General features: G+C 36.6%; 1 pseudogene; it reads right to left on the reverse strand.

Moving 5' to 3' along the window:
• Positions 1-693: 693 nt before the first annotated feature.
• Positions 694-4,441, reverse strand: LOC107520757 (annotated as a pseudogene).
• Between the last annotated feature and the right edge of the window lie 8,114 nt (positions 4,442-12,555).

The raw sequence follows: 12,555 nt of genomic DNA on the forward strand, positions 1-12,555 counted from the left end.
CTTTGATAGACCTAGAAGGTATTTAAGCTAGACAGAGAAAAATAAATACTATATGATTTCACTTATATGTGGAATCTAAGGAATAAAAAAGAACAAACTAATCAAAAACAGACACAAATATAGTGAACAATCTGGTTATGGATGGTGAGGAGGGAAGTTGGGAAGCTGGGAGAATTGGGTGAAGGATTAAAGAAGTACAAATTAGTAGCTGATGGATGGTCACAGGAATGGGGAATAAGGCATAGGGAATGCAGTTAGCAATATGTTGGCTAGGTGGAGGGTCAGGAGAGGGAGGGAGCAATTTGGGGGATCTTTTTTATAAACTATATAGATATCTAACCAACGTATTGTATACTGGAAACTAATTGAAATAAATAAATTTTTTAAAAAGCTAAAAAAAAATCACCGAATGTCAACTGGAGACTGGTGGGGTGGAAAATGGTGTCGATGATAGAGGCTTTGTACATTCCCTCTTGTGATTACATCAAAGGCATGCTGGAAACATGAAGTAAAGGGCAAGCAGAGTCGCCTGGGGGTCTAGATAAACAGAAGCATTACAACTAGGGAGAGAAATAAGACATCATCCTGTAATGGTAGAAGGTAGAATGGGTTGAAGATGTGAGGCTACCCGGTCCCCAGCGGCTAAGTGGGACAGAGGCAATGGCAGCAGCAGCAGGCAGCTGCACATGTCTCTTAAACAAACTGTAGCTGCAACCAGACTTTGTGGTGATGGACTCGCTCACTTTCAGCACCAGAGCTGGGTAGGCTGCTTGGGGGGCACCAAGGACTTACAGAGAAATGCTGAGTTGTTGGAGTGAGGACCGTAGACAAGGCTTTCTCCTGGGTAGAAGTACTGGTGGAATCCATTGTTATTCTGTTGAATAACATCCCAGCATACAGATGCAGTGCTGCCATAGCTGAGATGCCATCAAACTAGATAACAGAAGTTCCTCTTCCCAGAGGATTCTCTGAAACTTCACCTTCCCAACCCGCGGCCCCACCCAAGCCACATCCAGTTATGCCCTTGGCAGATCTTGTGCCTCTTACTGAGCAGCTCTAAGACCCATACTGGTGGCAGTGGACCTCAGTTTCTGGCATGGCCTCTTGAGCAAGTATAAGCACAGCATCTGTGAATTGCTTGCTGAATCTTAACAAGTGGCCCTGGAGAGACTCAGGCTGGCACTAAACTTGACCTGCAGCTGAACCCCCTTAGGACTATGCCTCTGGACACCTACTACACAAAGCCACGCTAATAAGACTTGGAGACTTAGGAACTTTGACTAGTACATAGAAACAGACATAGAAAGGCAGCCTAAATGGGAATACAAAGAAGCAGAAATCATATGAAAGAACATAAATCAAGGAAAAATGGAGTCAAGCATCAAACAGATGCAAAATTCAAAACAGTGGTTATAAAGATGCTCAATGAAATTATGGGAAGATTAGATGAACTGAGTGAGAACTTTAACAAAGAGATAAAAAAAAACCATAAAATTGGAAATGGAATTATAAAAAAGAACTAGTCAGAAATAAAGAATACATTATCTGAGATGAAGAGTATTTTAGAGGGAATCAACAAAGTGATGAATAAGAGGATCGAACCACCAATATAGAGGATGGAACATCCAGGGACACCCAATCAGAAAGGCAAGAAAAAAGAAGTTAAGGATACTATAATAAGTTAAGGAGCTTATGGGACACATTTAAATGTAAAAACATCCATGTCGCAGGGGTATCTGAAGGAGATGAGGGAGAACAAGAAGTTGAAAAGCTAATTGAAGAAATAATGACGGAAAATTTTCTTAACCTAGTGAAAGAAATAGACATACAACGCCAGGAAGCTCAGAGAGTCTCCACCATGGTGAACCCAAAGAGGCCCGCACCAAGATACAACATAATTAAAATGCCAAAGTTTAAATGGAAAGAGAATCTTAAAAGCAGCAATAGAAAAGCAATTAGTTATCTACAAGGGAGTACCCATAAGACTGGCAGCTGATTTCTCAAAAGAAACTTTGTAGGACAGAAGGGGTTGGCACAAAATATTTGATGTGATGAAAACCCAGGATCTACAACCAAGAATATTTTATCCAGCAAAGTTATCATTTAGAGTTAAAGGACAGATAAAGAGCTTCTCATAGAAAAAGAAGCTAAAAAAATTCATCAACACCAAGCCAGTATTACGAGAAATGTTGGCGGAACTTCTTTAAGAAGAAAAAACATATATCCAAAACAGAAATAAAGAATGGCAATAACTACATACCTATCAACAAGTTACTCAAATGGAAAAGAATCAAATGTTCCAATCCAAAATAGGGAAGCTGAATAAGAAAACAAGCCCCCTACATATGCTGTGTACAAGAGACTTGCTTCAGAGTTAAAGACATAGAATAAAAGGAGGGAGACGGAAAAAGATATTGCCTTGATGGACCTCGAGGGTATTATGCTGAATAAAGTAAGTCATATAGAGAAAGACAAACACCACATGATTTCTTGTACATGTTGAATCTCAAGAACAAAATAAGGAATAACAACAAGAATGGAGACAAACTCATAGATACAGATTATATTTTCAGGCAAACTAGACAAGAGGTGATTTGGAGATACAGTGAAAAAGGGCAAAGGGATTAAGAAGTACAAATGTATAGTTACAAAATAATCGTGGAGATATAAAGTGTAGTATAAGGAAAGTAGTCAACATTGTTTTAATAAATATGTAAGTGGAGGAACAAGGGTACTAAATTTAGTGGGATAATCACTTTGTGAGTTATATAGATTTCTAATACTATGTCATACACCTGAAACTAATACAATATTATATGCCAACTATAATTGAAAAATAAAAAATATTTTAAAAATTATTGCACAAATACACATATATATTATTCAAAAGTTAGATAATAGTAAAACCTGCCAGATAAAAAGTGAAATACCTATTTCATATATCCCATCTTCACTTTCTATTTTTATTTCTTTCCCCCCCAAAACTATTATTAATAGTCCATGTTTTCTTTGAGATGTTTTATGTGTATGTTCTTGAAACATAGAGTGTAACAAGAATATAGTCTATCATTTTTAGTGTAGTAAGATATTTTTATTTTTTATTTAATTTTTTTTCAATTATAGTGGCATACGATGTTATATTACCTTCATCTGTACAATATATTGCTTAGAAATTTACATAACTTAAGAAGTGATCACCCTGATAAATCTAGTTTCCATCTGATGCTACATATAGGTTATTACATTATTACTGACTATATTCCTTGTGCTATTCCTTGCATCCCTATGACTATTTTCTAACTACTTATTTGTATTTGTTGATCTGTTCCACTTTTTCACCCACCCCCAACCCCCTCATCTGACAACCCTCAAAATGATCCCTATATCTATTTTGTTTCTGTTTGTTTCTGTTTTGTTAGTTTATTTTGCTCTTTAGATTCCACATGTAAGTGAAATCTTACAGTATTTGTCTTTCTCCATATGACTTACTCAATTCAGCACGATACTCTCTAGATCTATTCATGTTGTTGCAGATGGCAAGATTTTATTCTTTTTTAAAAAAAATTATTTGTATGGGTGAGTAAAATTCTGTTCTATGTATGTACCACATCTTTATTCACTTATCCATTGATGGACACCAAGTTTCTCTTCATATCTTGGGTTTTGTAAATAATGCCCAATGAACATATGAGTGGACATGTCCCTTCAAAGTAGTATTTTGAGTATCTTCGAATTAATATCCAGAAGTGAGATTACTGGTTAATTTTTTGTCTTTTATTAAGCTTTTGTTTTAAAGTCTATGTTGCATTGCTACCCCAGACTTACTTTCTTTCTTTCTTTCTTTCTTTCTTTCTTTCTTTCTTTCTTTCTTTCTTTCTTTCTTTCTTTCTTTCTTTCTTTCTTTCTTTCTTTCTTTTTCTTTCGAATAGCTTTATTTTGTTTGGGGGGATGGACAGGTCTGCAGTCTCAGAACTTCTGGATTGTTTCTTGGTGCTGGCAGCCTTGGTGACCTTGAGCATGTTGAAGCACACAATCTTGCCCAGGGCCAGGCACTCACCCACTGTGACAATGTTGCCAATCTGGACATCTCTGAAGCAGGGAGACAGGTACACTGACATGTTCTTGTGGTGCTTCTCAAAGAGGTTGTACTTTTGGATGTAGTGGAGGTAGTCTCAGCAGATGACAATGGTCTTCTGCATCTTCATCTTGTCACCACGTCAGACAGGGTGTGCCTTCAGATAGAGACATTACTGGTAAAAGGGCATTTCTTTTGAATGTAGGTGACCTCGATGGCCTCCTTGGGTGTCTTGAAACCCAGACCAATGTTCTTGCAGTACTGCGGGAGCTAATCTTTGACAATTTCTCCAAGCAGGACTCTTTTCTTATTTTGAAAGATGGTTGGCTGCTTTTGGTAGGCACGCTTAGTCTGAATGTCCACCATCTTCATGGCTGCCTGAAAAAAAGACCAGATTCTAGATTTTAATACACATTTTCATAAATTTTTTTTTCTAGCTCCTCACTCTTAGCCTGTGTGTATTTTGATCTAAAGTGAATCTCTCATAGGCAGGAAGTGTAAGGTTCTTGTTTTCTTATCCATTTAACCACTCTATCTTTTGATTGGAGCATTTAATACTTTTTCATTTTAAGTAATAGTTGATTGATGTGTAGTTATCACTGTTTTATCATCTATATTTTTAATATTTTCTTCTTCTTCTTCTTAAATAAATTCCTCTAGCATTTCCTGCAATACTGACTTGGTGTTGATAAACTCTTAGCTTATTTTTTTTGGTCCAGGAAGTTTTTTATCTGTCCTTCGAGTATAAATGATAGCTTTGCTGGATGGAGTAATTTTGATTGTAGGTCCCTGTTTTTCATCACTTTGAATATTTCCTGTCAATTCCTTCTGGCCAGCAAACTTCATTTTGAGAAATCACCTGACAGTCTAATGGGAGCTCCCTTGTAAGTATCTTGCAGCTTTTAAGATTCTCTTTTCGTCTTTAACCTTTGGCATTTTAATTATGATGTGTCTTGCCATGGGCCTCTTCGGGTTCATCTTGTTTGAGATTCTGCACTTCCTCTGCTTGTATGTCTATTTCCTTCACCACATTAAGGAAGTTTTCTGTCATTATTTCTTCAAATAGATTTTGAATTCCCTTCTCTCTCTCTTCTGCTTCTGGTACCCTTATATTGCAAATACTGGTACACTTGATGCTGTCCCAGAGGCCCTTTAAACTAGTCTCATTTTTTAATTTTTTTTTTCTTGTTACAGTTCTGACTAGGTGTTTTCTGCTACCTTATCTTATAAATTGCTGACTCAGTCCTCTGCTTCATCTAATCTACCGTGAACTCCTAAAGTATTTTTTCGTTTCAGTTATTATATCCTTCATTTCTAATGGGTTCTTTTTTATGTTTTCTCCATTTTTATGTTTTCTGTCTCTTTTTTAAAATTCTCACTGACTTCACCTATTCTTCTCCTAGGTTCTTTGAGCATCCTTATAACCTGCGTTTTGCACTCTGCCTCTGATAGATTGCCTGACTCTCTCTCTCTCTCTCTCTCTCTCTCTCTCTCTCTCTCTCTATATATATATATATATATATATATATATATATATATATATACACACACACACACACACACATACACGCACACACACATATATACATATATATACACACACATACATACATACATACATACATACATATATTAGTTCCTTTTCTGGAGCTTTGTTATGTTCTTTCATGTGGGACATGTTTCTTTGTCTTCTCATTTTAGCTACTTACCTATGTTTGTGTTTATGTCTCAGGGCTCCTAAGTCTCACAGTCTTAGTAAAGTGGCCTTATTTAGTGTCTTGTGGGGCCCAGTTGCACAGTCTTTCCTCATCAACTGTGCCAAGTGCTCCAGGTATGTCCCTTGTATGGGTTGTGTGTGCCATCTTATTTTAGTTGAGCTTTAGTTGCTGTTTGTGCATCAATGAGAGGGATTTCCTTGAACTGATTGCTTGCAATGACTGGTTGGTGAGGGGCAGACCCTATGGAGCAGGATGTGCTTTAGCAGGGTTCTGGTGCCTGCCCAGTCTGTCCTTTGAGTGTATCTTCCTCAGATGAAGCCTCAGGTTATGCTCCAGCTCAGGTTTAAGACAACCACTGATCATGCTGGCTCTAGAGTCCCCTGGGAGTGGTCCTTCCCTAGGCTAAGTTCAACTGCAGTCAGCACACTTCCTACAGCCACTAGAACCCTGGGCTGGGGAGCCCTGTGTGGGGCTGGGGCTCCTCTCTCCTGTGGGAGTACTTATGCAGTCGAGATATCCTTTTCAATTCTCAACCTCCACATGCAATAGCGGAACCAGCTCTTATCACAACGTCGCCCTACCAGTAAGTCTCAATGTGGCCTCTTATGTAAGTCCCCAGTTGTAGGACTTCTGTTCAGCCATACCTCAGGTGATTCCCAATGTGATTGTTCTGTAGTTTAATTGTAATTTTAATGTGGCCATGAGAAGAGGTGAGCACAGTGTCTCCTTCCTTACTACGCCCTCTTGACTGGCAAGACATATTTTTTTTAAATCTGCTAGGGGTTTTTAGTTTTTCAAATGCCTTTTTAGACTCTTGATATTCACAGTCTGCACAGAGTAAGCACTAATTAAATGCACGTTCTTTTAAAATTTTTATTTGTATCGATATAATGTACTGTTTCTTCTTCAATCTATTAATGTATTCAGTGTAATATCTTCCCTAATATTACATTATCTTTAGGTTATTGTAATAAATCCTAATTTGTCAGTATGTATTATTTTATGTACTCATAATTTTTAATTTCTTAAGATTTCATTTGGACTGCTTACACATAGTTTATTAAGTCTAAGCTGTTAATTTTCCTTAGTGTGTTATCTTTCTTCTTTTTGACTTTGAATACCTTAGTTTTATCAAATGAATTATGCAACTTCTCTTCCTTTATGGTATACTTCACATACCCATGAATATTTTCTAACTACCATTTTGTACTTCTTAATCCCTTCCCTTTTTTACCCATCCCAACACCTCTCACATCTGGCAACCCTCAAAATGTTCTTTGTATCTATGATTTTTGTGTGTGTTTTGTTTGTTTATTTTTTTAGATTCCACATGTAAGTGAAATCATATAGCATTAATCTTCTTCTGTCTTACTTACTCTGATCAGCACACTACCATCTAGGACCATGCATGTTATTTATCGCAGGTATCAAGATTTGATGCAGAGATGCACATGTCACTTCTAAGTAGGATTTGGGGTTTCTTCAGATAAATACACAGAAGTGGGCTTTCTGAGTGTTTCTTTGTCTCTTGTTATAAACTTTGTTTTAAAATCTGTTTTTGTCTGATATAAGTAATGCTATCCCAGATTGTTTTTTCATTTCCATTTTTATGAAATAAATTTTTCCATCCCTTTATTTTCAGTCTGTATATACCTTTTAATGTGAAGTGAGTCTCTTGTAGGCAGCATATGTAAGGGCCTTGTTTTCTTATCCATTCAGCCACTTATCTTTTGATTGGAGACTTTAATTCATTCACATTTAAATCAATTGTTGATAGATATGTAGTTATTACCGATATTCACATTTTTTATCTTTTTCTGGAGCTTTGTTCTGTTCTTTCATTTGAGACATGTTTCTTTTGTCTTTCCATTTTGGCTGCCTCCCTGTGTTTGTTTCTGTGTATTAGGTAAGATACCAATGTCTCCCAGTCTTAGTAAAGCAGCTTTATGTAGTAGGTGTCCTATGGGGCCCAGTGGCACAGTCTTCCCTGCTCACCTGAACAGGATGCTCCAGGCATGTCTCATGAATGGGTTGTATGTGCCCTTCTGTTGTAGTTGAGCCTTGGTTGCTGTTTGCCCATCAGTGGGAAGAATTGAGCCTTGGTCTGTTTGTGAGGACTGGCTGGTGAGGGGCTGACACTACATAGCAGAGTTTACTTTAGCAGGACTCTGGTGCCTGCCCAGTCTGCCCTTGGTGTATGTTATCCTTGGATGTAGACCCTAGTTGTACTTCAGCTCAGTGGAAGCCAGCCACTAGTCATTCCAGCCTGGGAAGGGACCCACCACAGGCCACATTCAGCTATCTACTGCCTTTGGATTTCCTGAGGCCACCTGGCAACAATCACAAAGCAATTCACAAATGCCCACCACCCATGTTGGTCTTAGAGGTGCCTCAAGAGACAAAGCCAGAAACCGTGTTCATCTGTTGCTAGTGCCAGGCTTGGGGCCGCTCAGCAAGCGGTACAGGGAATGCTGAGACCAGATACTACTTGTTTGCATTGTGTGAACCTTTAAGACATTATAGGAAATTCCACACTATTGGTAAAGATAGGCTGTTTGTATGGAAAAGACACTGGAGGTGTCTTGGGTGGGCTTGCAAGTTGGGAGGGGTAGGGTCTCGGCGAATCATCAGGGCTGGGCAACCGATGTTAGCCAGGTTGATCAATATTCGGATAAGGCATTCACCTTGGTTTGCATGCCAGGGAGGGTGCAGTAAAAGAACAATGGATTCAGTCAACACTTCTGTCTAGGAGAAAGCTGCCCTTTCAGCCCTCACCCTGAAACTGGAAAATTTAGTTCCCTCCGTATGTCTCTGGCACATTTTGAGCAGTTAACCCACTGCTGGAGTTCAGAGCAAGTGAGTCTGTCAGTAAGTCCTTACATGGACCCTTTAACAGGAATTTCTGATTCCCACAGCTTTTTTGTCTCACTCAGCCAAAATCTCCTCTGGTTTTCACAGCCAGAGGTTGTGGGGATTTCTTTTCCTGGCACTGAAACCCTGGACTGGGAAGCCCAGTGTGTGGCCAGGACCCCTCTCTCTTCCATGGGGACCTCTGTAACTGAGATATCCCTCTGATTCTCAATCGCCACATATAGGTCTGGGACTAGCTGATATCAATCTTCTGTTCCTTCGATTTGTCTCCAGATAGCCTCTTTCATATGTCTCCAGTTGTAGAACTTCTGTTCAGCCAGACCTCAGGCAACTCCCAATGATTGTTTTCCAGTTTAGTTGTAATTTTGATGTGGTCATGAGAGGAGGCAAGCATGGCATTTACCTACTACACAATCTTGAATGGAAGTCCTCATTATTATTATTATTATTATTTTTTTTTTTACCTGATAACATATAATGTAGAGTCTCTTTTAATATGCTTATTTGCAAACTATATATCTTCATTGGTGAGATGCCTGCTAATCCTTGGCCTATTTTTTTTTGGTTGAATTGTTTGCTTTCTTATTAGTGATATATAAAAGTTCTTTGTATCTTGGATAACATTCTTTATTTGATGTGTCTTTTGCAAACATTTTTTCCCAATCTGTGGCTTGTCTTCTAATTCTCTTTACAATGTTTTTCACAGAGCAGAAGTTTTTAATTTTAATGATTTCTAGTTTATTAGTTATTTATTTCATGGATCATGCTTTTGGTGCTTTTTCCAAAAAGGTATCACCATACCCAAAGTCACCTAGATATTTTCCTATATTATTTTCTAAGTGTTGTATATTTAGGGCTATAATCCATTTTGAATTTTTTAAATGGAGGGTATAAATTTTGGGTCTAGATTCGGGTTTTTGTTTTTGCTTATAGATGTCCAGTTGTTCCAGCACAACTCGTTAAAGAGACTATCTTTGCTGCAATGTATTACCTTTGCTCCTTTGTCCAAGATCAGTTGACTATATTTATGTAGATCTATTTCTTGGCTCTCTATTCTGTTCCATTGATCTCTTAGTCTCTTCTTTCACCAATACCACACTGTCTTGATAACTGTAGCTTTATATCAAGTCTTAAAGTTTGGTATTCAGACCTCCAACTTTGTTCTCTTTCAATATTGTATTGGGTATTCTAGGATTTTTACTTCACCATGTAAATTTTAGAATCGGTTTGTCAATATTCATTGATCAAATTGGGAAAAACCGACATGTTGAAAATATTGAGCCTTCCTATTTATGAACATTAAATATCTTTCTACTTATTCAGTTCTTTGATTTCATTCATCAGAGTTACATAGTTTTCCTCAAATAGGTCTTACATGTACATTTTGTTAGATTTATGCATAAGTATTTCATTTCTGGAATGCTAATGTAAATGGTATTGTGTTTTTTAACCTCAAATTTCATTTGTTGGTAAGTTTCCTGTATTTTATTTGCTAAAGTTGCCAAACTTACTATTTAGATTCTCTATTTGTGAATTTCAGTATTCGCCACTTAAGAATTTGTTCAACTATAAGTAACAGAAAACACAACTGATATTGGGTTAAACAGATAGGCATTTTTTTCCAATATAATAATAAATTTTGAGATGGACAAATACTGGTATCAGTTCAATAGTTCAAAATATCATGAATAATTTGTCAGTCACATGATAGCAGTATGGCTGTTATAGCATCAGACATCACAGCCATAGTACTTTCTATTAATGCCTCTATTATCAGGAAAGCAAAAGCTGACCCAACAACTATGAACAGACTTATTATTATATTAACCAATACTGATTATATGGCTATCTCTATTTGCAAGAGAATCTGTGAACCTAACTATTTAGCTTTTCTACCTTCTAAATGGAAATGGGCAAAGGAAAGGAGATGAGAATGGATATTATGATATGCACCTAGCAGTGCCTTCTATAAAGTAATTTCTATTTTCTCTTCAAATTATCTCTTTCATCAAGAATTTTACATTTATTAGCTTAATATACACCATCTAGCTTTATACCACCTAACATACACTGTTCAAATGCAAGTGTAAATTCGTAAAACCTCTTTAGAAATTGGTTGGCAAGATGGATACATGCTCCATGACCCAGAAATTCCACTCCTTGGTAGGAATACACTCAACAGAAATCCATATCACCAAAGATATGCACAAGAATATGTGTAGCAGTTGTATTCATAATAGTCTAAAACTGAAAACTACCTAAACTCCCATCAACAGTAAAATGAATAAATTATGGCATACTCATGCAATAAAGTCTGGGTAGTTCATATACTGGCCAAATGACTTCACATGAAAATATAATTCAGTTTCACAAACAAAATGTTGAGTGAAAGAAGCCATATACCAAAGTGGACATGCTTTATGATACCATTTATATAATATTCAGAAGGAGATCAGATTAATCCATATTATTAAAAGTCAAGATTGGAGTTACCCTCACTAGAGAGGTAATTACTAAAAATGAGCATAAGAAGAATTTCTGGAGGGCTTATAATGTTATTTTATTTAACTTAGGTATGTTCAACTTGGAAAAATTATTTTGATTTTAACTTATGATTTGTATACATTTCTGTATGTAGGTTATAATTAAATTTAAGTAAAAAATAATCTATGTGAACAAAAAAAATCTTGACTACAGGCTAAATTGAACCATCTGGCTGTGAGTCTCTACTTTCGAGTAATTACTTATGTGAGGTAGCATTTGAAATATTATGGTTTTCACATCTACTTATATTACATATTTTTAAAATTATAGTTGACATACAACATTATGTTAGTTTCAGGTGTACAGTACTGTGATTAGACATTTATACAACTTATGATATTATCACCATGATAAATCTAGTTCCCACCTGACACCATACATAATTATAATAATAGTATAGACTACATTCCCTATGATATATTCTATGTTCTTATGACTTTTTAAATTTTTTTCTTTATTTTTATTTATTTATTTTTATTATAGTGATATTGGTTAACGAAATCCAGTCAGTTTCAGGTGTACAATTCAACAGTAAGTCATATATATATTGAATTGTACGTTCACTGCCCATAATTAGATTTCTTTCTGTTGCCACATATTTAACCCCTTTTACCTCGTCTACCTCCTCCCCTCCAGCTCCTCTCCCCTAACTTCCGGTAACCACTAGTCTATTGTCCAAATCTATGAGTATCTGTTTCTTTGTCCTGTTCGTTTGTTGCTTTTAAGTTTATATCCTACATATAAGTGATATCAAGGGGTTTTCAAGGTTTTCTGTCTGGCTTATTTCGCTTAGCATGATTATCTCAACATCAATTCAAGTTGTCACAGATGGCAGTGTTTCATCTCTTCAAATGGCTGAGTGATATTCCATTCTATATATGTAACACAGCTTCTTTACACAATCGTCTATTGAAGGGAAGATCCTCTGCCCATTTCTTTTTGTTGTTATTGAGCTGCATGAGGGTATGAGGGCTTTTTTTTGTATATTTTGGATATTAGGCCCTTATCATAGGTGTTGCTTTCAAACATATTTTCCCATTCGGATGATTGTCTCTTTACCTTGTTGACGGTTTCTTATGCTGTGCAAAAGCCTTTTAGTTTGATGTAGTCCCATTCATTTATTTTTGCTTTTACTTCCCTTGCCTTTGAGGTCAAATTCATAAAATTCTCTTTAAGTTCAAGGTCTCTGAGATTAGTTCCTATGTTTTATCGTATGCAATTTTTTTGTCAGGTCTTATATTCAAGTTCTTATTCCATTCTGAGTTAATTTTGGTGTGTGGTGATAGAAAACAGACTAGTTTCATTCTTTTGCAGGTAGTTTTCCAGTTTTTCTAGCACCGTTTATTA

The sequence above is a fragment of the Rousettus aegyptiacus genome, unplaced genomic scaffold, assembly GCF_014176215.1.
Source record: "Rousettus aegyptiacus isolate mRouAeg1 unplaced genomic scaffold, mRouAeg1.p scaffold_m13_p_9, whole genome shotgun sequence".
In the NCBI taxonomy this organism is placed as follows: Eukaryota; Metazoa; Chordata; class Mammalia; order Chiroptera; family Pteropodidae; genus Rousettus; species Rousettus aegyptiacus.